This window comes from Lissotriton helveticus, chromosome 11 (assembly GCF_964261635.1).
Source record: "Lissotriton helveticus chromosome 11, aLisHel1.1, whole genome shotgun sequence".
In the NCBI taxonomy this organism is placed as follows: domain Eukaryota; kingdom Metazoa; phylum Chordata; class Amphibia; order Caudata; family Salamandridae; genus Lissotriton; species Lissotriton helveticus.
The window spans coordinates 22,790,472-22,800,702 of NC_136072.1; the positions used below are offsets into that span (position 1 = coordinate 22,790,472).

Here is a 10,231-nt window from a genome sequence, read left to right on the forward strand (position 1 = left end):
ATTGCAGTTAAGTACTGTTTTAAAAATGCAATAAAATATATGATTGCCAAACATACTATTTTTATCAGACAGGTACATGTATCCACAGTGTGATTATTTGAAATGGGGGTGGGAGTTTGAAGCATATTTGGAGTCCCTTCCTTTTGACACATGAGATTTAAATGACAAAAGATGCTAGTGATCACCCATTACAGAGCTGCTTACTGACGCTCATTTCTTCCAGCTTAAAACAAAGCACTGTCATTAGCATAATGCTTCTTTTGGCCAGATCATGCCCCACCCCACCCCCTTGGGAGTCCTTGAGGCTTCCCTTAGGGGGTCCACCCCCCAGTTCGAAGAACCGTGCATATAACCCTTTCTAGACTTTTTCCTCCTCCTTGACTCACCCCAAACTCATTTTACTACTATGATCTCCAAAATAACACTCCTATACTCTTCTCTCCTGTATCCCTCCTTTAACTCATCGTAAAACTCATTTTACTACTTTGATCTCCATAATAACCCTTTCTGGACTCTTCCCTCCTCTATCCCTCTTTGACTCATGTCAAACTTCATTTTAATTCTATGATTTCCCAAATAACACTATCTAGACTCTTCTCTCTTCTATCCCTTCTTTATACTATCCAATCAAACTAACAGACTCACATGCTCCGCTCAAATCAACGACTTATATTTCCCTATACTAATCCTCCGCTAATCCTTTGGGTTACGGGGTAGCCTGCTACCCGCGGAAAGAGCTACACCCGATAGAGGTAGCAAGTGCTATATAAAAACAGTTACAACATATAGTGAACAGATTATCATGAAAAAGTGTGTTGGATGGAGTAAAAGAAGACAGAGTGGTAGATAACTTTACGTCAACCACCCTGCCTTTACTTCATCCACAAAATGTAGAGAAGTCTGCTGCTTCATGGACATGTCTATACATTGCAGGAACCGCCATCAGCACGGTTCCTGTCAAGGTCATAAAAGTTTGACGGAAGGCTCCTTCAACTATGACGGCTGGCTGGAAAACACTTCCAAAGTTTTTTAGTTTTTCTAAAAAAGCTTCTAAAGTGGGAGTTTGCTTTAAAAAATCTTAATGATCCACACACAATGGGAATTACCTCCCTATGTGAAGGTTCATTTTTTTAATTATCATTTTTTTATTGCCCCTCATCTGGAACGGACAACCATCCACTCTGAATAGGGCAAACAGTCAGATGGATTCCATCAGAGAAAATGTTACTCCTTCAACATAAAACTTGCAGTGCACCCAACTCAGAATTAGATGGAAGGACCCTGAGTTTGGAGAACAGGGTAGTCTCTCACCTGTCCTCCAAACTCTAAATCAATGCCAGAGGCCCACCTAATGCATATCAGTACTGGCCCTGCTCCATGTGACACCAATCCCTCCAAACCTTGGCTATCTCACACATTCACCATGTGGCCCACTAATATTTTAGTTGGGAAATTTGAGATTCACATCCCCTGAATTTCACTCCCTATTCCACACCCCTGGTTCCAACAGGCATTTGGCAAAGATATGTGTATTCATAATGAGTCCTAGGTTGGGGAGTGGCTTCAAAAAGTAGTCTATCCTAGAAAAAGGATGTGTGAGCCCCTGAGTAAAACTGTTATTAGGGTGTGAACGATGCCAAGGGTCGCCCAGGCTCATGGATCTTGCAAGTCACAAGTGGAGAGGAACTCCTGTGAGTGTGTGTAGAGGTGTGCGCCCTGTCTATTGCACCATTGAAGTCTCCACCCTCTGAGGGTTAGGGTCTGGGCATTCTCCATTCCTTCCAGGAAGGTGGAAGACAGGAGTTGGGGGAGTGTACATTCAATATAGGCCACAGCTTTGCAAGACCACTGACTCATTGTCAGTGAAATTGCTCTCCCACCCTCGCAGCTCCACCATTAAGTGAGGTGCCCCTGCCCCTGCACTCTTGAGTGTTGGTGATCGAGGCCCTCCTCCACCCGCAGGTTTTCCTGCGCCTCATCCCAGGTGGTCCAGTGGACCTCTGTCTCCTTTCTCTCACTCTGCTCCTTCACTCGGTTTTCTACTCTTTCTATCTTTCACCTTTCTGCACCTTTCTGCATCTCTGCTCTTTTGTGCCTTATTTCTGCCCATTTTCCCTTTCTCTCCCTCTGCTCCTTCACTCGTTTTTCTACACTTTCTATCTTTCACCTTTCTGCTCTTTTCTGCATCTCTGCTCTTTTGTGCCTTATTGCTGCTTATTTTCCCTTTCTCTTTATCCCTTCTTTCCTCCCTTTACCTTTCCCCGCCGCTGCTGCCCCCGCGGCCCCTCCCCCCCAGCGCGACCGGCCCAATCCAGCTCCCCTCCCCGCTCCCGCCTCCCAGCTGTCCAGCCCTCCCCGACCCCTACTTAATGGCGGCCACTGCGGGGACAGGCGAGCAAGTCCACTGGCTCATTGTCAGTGAAATTGCTCTCCCACCCTCGCAGCTCCACCATTAAGTGAGGTGCCCCTGCACTCTTGAGTGTTGGTGATCGAGGCCCTCCTCCACCCGCAGGTTTCCCTGCGCCTCATCCCTGGTGGTCCAGTGGACCTCTGTCTCCTTTCTCTCACTCTGCTCCTTCACTCGGTTTTCTACTCTTTCTATCTTTCACCTTTCTGCACCTTTCTGCATCTCTGCTCTTTTGTGCCTTATTTCTGCCCATTTTCCCTTTCTCTCCCTCTGCTCCTTCACTCGTTTTCTCTCGTTTTTCTACCCTTTCTATCTTTCACCTTTCTGCACCTCTGCTCTTTTGTGCCTTATTTCTGCCCATTTTCCCTTTCTCTCCCTCCGCTGCTGCCCCCGCGGCCTCTCCCCCCCAGCGCGACCGGCCCAATCCAGCTCCCCTCCCCGCCTCCCAGCTGTCCAGCCCTCCCCGACCCCTACTTAATGGCGGCCACTGCGGGCGCGCCGCTGGTGCACCGAAGGCGCGTCAAAGGCAAGCATGTCTGCGCCCGTCTGTGACCCGTCCGCGACCAGCACCGGGAACCCTGGACCTCCGCCCCGCCAACGCTACGACCCAGCAGCACTCCACGCACTCAACCTAGGCTGCAACAACAACTGCAAGCTAGCATCACCAGCCGACACCCATGGACCCTTCAGCTGTCACCGCTGCCGGCACACCTGAAGCACCGCCAAGAACACGGATCCAGCACAACCCGCCCACAAGAACACAACCGAACCGAAGACCCTACAATGCATCCTCCTCAACGTCCGATCCCTCCACAAACACGCCACAGAAATCTGGGACCTACTTGACAGCACCACCCGGACGTAGCATTCTTCACCGAAACCTGGACCAACACCACCTCGGGACCGGACATCGCCATCCCCCAAGGATACAAGATCTCCAGGAAGGACCGCCCCACCCACCCAGGAGGAGGAATCGCCATCGTCCACAAATCCAGCCTCCGCCTGAGCACACTCCCTGACGAGTCCACAGAACTGATGGAACACCTTCACTTCAAGATACTGGCCAGCCCCACCGCCACCCTTCGAGGAACCCTCATCTACCGACCCCCTGGAACCCGCGGACCCTTCGCCAACTCCATCACGGACATTATCTCCCCGCAGGCCATCGCATCCACCAACTACACCCTGCTGGGAGACCTCAACTTCCACCTCGACAATCAACTGGACCCCAACACCACATGCCTCCTGGACAACCTCCACAACATTGGACTCCGCCAGATCGTGACCGAGCCCACGCACTCAGCAGGACACACCCTCGACCCCCTCTTCACTACAGGAAACTCCATCACCTTCAGCCACACCACCGAACTCCCATGGACCGACCATCGTTGCGCCCACTTCACCTTCAGAACACCCACCATCCACAGACACCAGCACCTGCTTCCACAAAGAAACTGGACCAAAATCACCGACAACCAGCTCACCTCCTCACTCAAAAACTCCACCCCAACCATCGCAGAAAACGACGACCCCAACACCGCAGCCCGAACGCTGCATAAATGGATCTCGGACAGCACCAACACCATAGCCCCCTCAAGAAAAACAACAATACCCGTGCCAAGAAAGCCAGATGGTTTACCACCGAACTTCGAGAATCCAGGCGCACATGCCGCCGCCTCGAAAAGGCCTGGCGAAACACCAAATCCACAGAAGCCCACAACAACTTCAGAGCCGCCACCAACGCCCACCATCAACTCATCAGAGAAACGAGGAAAAAAGCGATTGAAGACAGAATCTCCACGCACACACACAACAGTAAGGAACTCTTCAGCATCATCAAGGAGTTCGCCCAACCCACCAGCGAGTCTACCGACATCCCACCCTCACAAGACCTCTGCGACAAACTCAGCACCTTTTTCCACCACAAAATCAAGAGCATCTACGACAACTTCGTCGAAGACAACCAACACACTGAACCCTCACCAACCACCCCCGGCACCCGGAAACCAGCGATTGATGACTGGATAGCCCTCACCACCGAAGACACACTGAAGACAATGAAGTCAATCCACTCAGGGGCCCCCACGGACCCCTGCCCCCACCACATCTTCAACAGAGCCACCGACACCATCGCACCCATGCTCCGCCACACCATCAACCGCTCCCTGGCGACTGCCTCGTTCCCCGACAACTGGAAACACGCCGAGGTGAACCCCCTGCTAAAGAAACCCTCAGCGGACCCCACCAACCTCAAAAACTACAGACCCATCTCCCTGCTCCCGTTCCCAGCGAAAGTCATTGAGAAAGCCATCAACAGCCAACTCGCCACATTCATTGAAGAACACAACATCCTCGACTCCTCCCAATCCGGCTTCAGAAAAAACCACAGTACGGAAACCGCCCTCCTCGCCGCAACAGACAACATCCGCACCCTACTAGACAAAGGAGAAACAGTAGCCCTCATCCTCCTCGACCTATCAGCGGCGTTCGACACAGTCTCCCACCGCACCCTAATATGCAGACTCTATGACGCAGGAATCCAGGACAAGGCCCTCGACTGGATCTGCTCCTTCCTCTCCGGCAGGACGCAGCAGGTCAGACTCCCCCCTTTCCTCTCGGACCCCACGCCTACCACCTGCGGAGTCCCCCAGGGCTCCTCCCTCAGCCCGACGCTCTTCAACGTCCACTTGCCCCCATCGTCAGAACCTACGGACCTAACATCGTGTCATACGCAGACGACACCCAGCTCATCCTCTCCCTATCCAACGAGCCCAACACCGCCAGACGCAACTTTCGAGAAGGCATGGAAGCCGTCGCCAAATGGATGAAAAACAGCTGCCTACAACTAAACACCAACAAAACAGAAGTACTCATCATGGGCCCAAACCCCGATGCCTGGAGTGACACCTGGTGGCCCACCGCCCTCGGAAACCCGCCAACCCCCACAGACCACGCACGCAACCTGGGAATCATCCTGGACTCCGAGCTCAAAATGGACCGCCAGATCAACTCTGTCTCATCTTCCTGCTTCCACACCCTCCGCCTCCTTCGTAAGACCTTCAAATGGATCCCCCTTGAACACCGAAAGACAGTCACTCACGCCCTGGTCACCAGCAGACTCGACTACGGCAACGCACTCTATGCCGGAATAAACAAAAACCTCATCCGCAAGCTACAGAACATCCAGAACGCCGCCGCAAGACTGGTCCTCAACCTGCCAAAACACTGCCACATCTCCCAGCACCTGCGCACACTCCACTGGCTCCCCGTCGAGGCGAGAATCACCTTTAAGATGCTCACCCACGCACACAAGGCCCTCCACGGCACCGGACCAGCATACCTGAACAGCCGACTCAAATTCCACGCACCCCAAAGGACCCTACGATCAGCCCAGCTCTCCTACGCCGTGGTCCCCCGCACCAGAAAGACCAGATCGGGAGGCCGCTCCTTCTCCTTCCTCGCTGCCAAAGCATGGAACGCCCTTCCGCTCCACCTCAGACAGACAACATCGCTCCCCATCTTCGCAAGAAACCTCAAAACCTGGCTCTTCGACAGACCCCCTCCTTGATGGAATGGAACCTGCACCCCCCCACGCCTAGCGTCTTGAGACCCTTACGGGTGAGTAGTCGCGCTTTAACAAACCCCTGATTGATTGATTTGCAAAGAGGAGGCCAGAGATAGTGACAAATCTTCCTAGCATGGAGCGTTGCATTAGTTGGGCGTTGAAAGGGAGGTGGAATTTGAGTAGAACCGCGGGTGCCGTGAACATCTGTCCACTAACTACAGAGGCTGCTCATAAATTGAGCAAAATGTCCATTGTTAGCCATTAGCTTCTCTGCCAGAATCTTCACCTGTTGGATTGAGACATTGTCAATCTCATCTTTGATCTGCCCACAGAAGTATTTTAGTCTCACCTTCTTTTTATTGGCTGTTTGGGTATATTCTACTGCTTCCATTTGAATGCACAAGGGATTATTTAACTACTAAAAGTACACACTGTCAATACTCATTAAATTCTTTATCTCATTAGTGCATCGTATGCGCAAAGCAATCCTACTTTTTTTTTTACAATGCAGCAGACATTTATTGCTTTTGATAGCACTCAAGTGTGAGCACCTAACCTATTGACTTTGCTAGTGCTTGTTTGTGTTTTATCATGTTGTAATCTGGCATTTCTCCCAGTACTTGACCTTGAAGCTATTCCATAGACTGAGTTATTTCTTGGTAGGGGTACATCAGATGGCACTGAGAGGAGATTGGCTGAAACATCCACTAGTTTTGCCAGAAAAAATCACAGCAAAACTCTTTCCCCACTTAATTTGCATTTCTCTCCCTTTCTGTATCTAGTAGTAATTAGAAAAATGCCTAGGATCTGGAAATCAATGTTCATTCCCAGAACACTCCTTCTGGTGCTGTCATTCAAGATAAGGAGCCAGATACGTGTGACAACTGTCCTTTATGTTGCCCGTCACATTTTGTATATTGCACATATGTTTGTTAATTCTTCAATGTTTGAATAAGTCCAGTTACATATGAATATTTGTTCAATAGTACTTTGCATTACACATATCAAAGTCAATAAGGCAGCATTGACTTGTGTTTATTCACTTTTACATTATTGCTTGACCTACTCAGTTGTGTATGTAAAATTGACCATATGTACTGAATTTTTACAGTCACTGTCCAAAATTTGCCTCCATGCCAGGTGACCGGTCGCCCTGGGTTGCAGAGATTGTGTGCAGTGGCTCAGAGCTAATGATGCAGTTTTGTCAGGGGAGGGACATTCTTTGCTGTAAAACATGAGACAAGGTACTTTTTCACAGAATTAAACAAGCATTTGCAATGCAATCGGTCTCGCATTAACAAGAGTTTAAGCTATTGGCAATGGCAATAGCTTAAACTCTCGCAAATGCGAGACCTATTGCATTGCAAATATTTGTTTTTCAACTTGTGCCCATGCGGCGCTTTCCCATTTATGAAGGCTGTGCCCCCCGGGTCTAAAGAAAGGGGCGTGTCCGACATTAAAGTGAAACCGCTGCATGGGGGCTCTGACAAAAAAAAGCATCTGTATGTCAATTTGCCAAACAGATGTTTTTTTTGGGTTGTGTAATGCAGCTTGGTAGGAACATGCAAAGTGCACATGAACTGTTTGGTTGGCCCAAGAGGGCCGGACAAACAGTTCATGCGCACTTTAGGAGTGCAATCCACTCCTACCCTGCTCTGCCCAACCCCGCACCGAGCCTCACTGCACACAGGCCACTGATAGCATGCAAAAGGAAAAATAACATGATACTTTATTGTCATTTAATGTTCCTTTTTGTGCAGTGGGGCAACACTCCTCCGCCTTAGTGTGGGTGTATGTCAATTTGGGGCATGACCACAATATGTATATATAGTTGTAAATATGGTAGTTTTAATTTTCTGGCATAACCTTTTTGGCACTATTTTTATACACTAGATCTCACCACTTGGCTTGGTGTAGGCAGACGATTTAGACCATGTTATCAAGAGTGTTTATATACAGAGTTTTGATTCTATGTACATTGTTTTGTGATAGGTCCATGGCGCAACACGTGTCCTGATGATGGTCTCGATGAATTGTATTATATGAGACCGAAACGTCGACGATACAACACTTCTTTGTAAATAGTATTATCAATTATTGAATTGTAATTGTGTATATATTTGCAAAATGATGCATATATGGTAGATATGTAAATACTCGCCATATTGTGTACAAAAGTGTCATAAGGTACTGCACATATTGAGATACTGTGGAAGCAGTACATTCCTAGGTTGCCGTATATGGATGGATATATGATTTATACTTATACTCATACAAATGAAAAAGAATATGATTTAATAAAAGAATTAATGCATTGTATATATTTCTCTTGAGCATTTTACAATTTATGTTCACTGTTGTGACAAATTTAAAATTGTAAAAACAACATTTGAATGATTCCTTCAGGAACATTTTTCTATTGTGTTATTAGTGGAGGAGCTGCCACTGTATTTATTTCACTAAATATATTTAAAATGTAAGCCCCATGAAGCTACAGGAAGTCATGCTAAACATTAAAGAAACGTACGGTCCACCTAATGATAATTAAGACTCCAAGTTTTAAGATTTTACTGATTTTTACAGATAAATACAGATAGAAAACTATTTATTTTCCTGTATGTATGTATGTTTAACTACAGAAAAATGCAGAAAATATTTGACTTTTTCTATTGTCATTCATGAGTGCCCGGTCAGTAGCTGTAGAGATAGGGCAGATTAAAAAAGGTAATTGATTTCCTAATTAAGTGCAGATCTACAGTTATTTGTGCTATTCTACAATGCAAGTGTTTTCAGATAACGCTATCCCACTGTATACTGCTGAAACCTTTTGAACATTCAAATGTGAGTATACATTTATCAGTTAAATAAATATGGAAAAATACCCATTGAAGCTTCATTTATACAGAAAACACAAAATAGAAATGGATAAATACAGATGGAAATGTAAAAAAAAATACCATAAATCCGGGAGCCCTAATGATAATACTCACTCATGGCATTAAATTCATCTGCACCACAGACGATAGCTAAGAAAAGACGTATGAGTGTTCACTGTTGGGTTGTAACCTGATCAAGACCAGGTGCCGGGGGTATCACATACACTCTGATAGCAAACACCTTGAAAAATTGATAAATATACAAAGTGAGGTCAACATGTGCAGCTTCGAACACATCTTTCCAAGTTTGTGGAAGATGTTTAGGCGTTGCCTAGCAACAAAGTATGCCTGCCATCTGTAAGGTAGGCAATTCACCGAAAAGGGTGGTTGAGTCAGACCTTCTTGAGCTTATGATGATGGACAGAAGAAGAAGAGGTCACAGCAGGCAACGTTGCGAGCATAGTTCGCTGTTCACTATCGCCAACAACTGCCCTGATGGGTCCTTATGTGGGTGTCAGGCGCCAACATGTACTGGAGAGCACCAACCAATCCAATCCAAACAAGCTTTATTCGACATGTAATCATAAAAGCACATTACAAACAACATTTAAATATACCCACTTAAAAATGTCTTGACTGGGTTATACATATTCCTGCTGGTGGGAAAATTGATTTAAACTAGGATCTAGACAAGTAGAAAAAATACAAATTTCATATAACTCGCTTCCTTTCGCTAAAAATATGTTTCAAATAAAACAAACAGTTTTGTATAGAATCAGTCACATTCTTAATTTGAACTAAACAAACTGGACATTTTGCTCAAAATTGATTTCCCAGATTTTGATTTGAGCCTTATTATCCACACCCAACCTAGGTATTTAGCAACCGCCATTGTAATGAATGGCAAAGTACTGGTGCATTTAGGCCTTTCAGCTTCAACATTCCTGTTTGTGCCAAATAGTTTGCACATAGGGCTCAGTCAAACCCGCCTTGGGGTGGCATAAGCAGAACCGGCAAAGAGCATATGAGCGACTGCTTCTTTGTGGATCCCACAAGCCGGGCAAATATTAAGAGATCTTAGGGGCAGTGAACCTCCCATCAGTTGAAAATACAATTTCCTGTCCCTTGGTTTAGTAAAAGTGTCCCAGTAGGTTTCGAGTCTGGGGATGAATTTTGATTCCAGAAAGATTCCCGCCATTGAAGATGAGTCAGTATTAATCAGAACATTATGGGTGACCCTTTCCCAATACTACTCTTTTAAGATCTTTTTAGAGGGGAAAGAGGCCTCTGTTGGATTCTCCCATCGCGTTTTCATACCTAAACCCACTAGACTATTTCTAACTCCCCATTGCCAACCGATTTTATGGAAGCCATCAGATTTTA

The 10,231-nt window shown here is 46.9% G+C and overlaps 1 long non-coding RNA gene across 1 annotated transcript in view; it reads left to right on the top strand.

Annotated features, from left to right (window-relative positions):
• Positions 1 to 8,781, top strand: part of LOC144791301 (uncharacterized) — a 178,660-nt gene extending 169,879 nt beyond the window's left edge. Inside the window, exon 3 of the long non-coding RNA XR_013602354.1 lies at positions 7,965 to 8,781. This is a non-coding gene — a long non-coding RNA (uncharacterized LOC144791301). The remainder of the gene's footprint in view (positions 1 to 7,964) is intronic.
• The last annotated feature ends 1,450 nt before the right edge of the window (positions 8,782 to 10,231 follow it).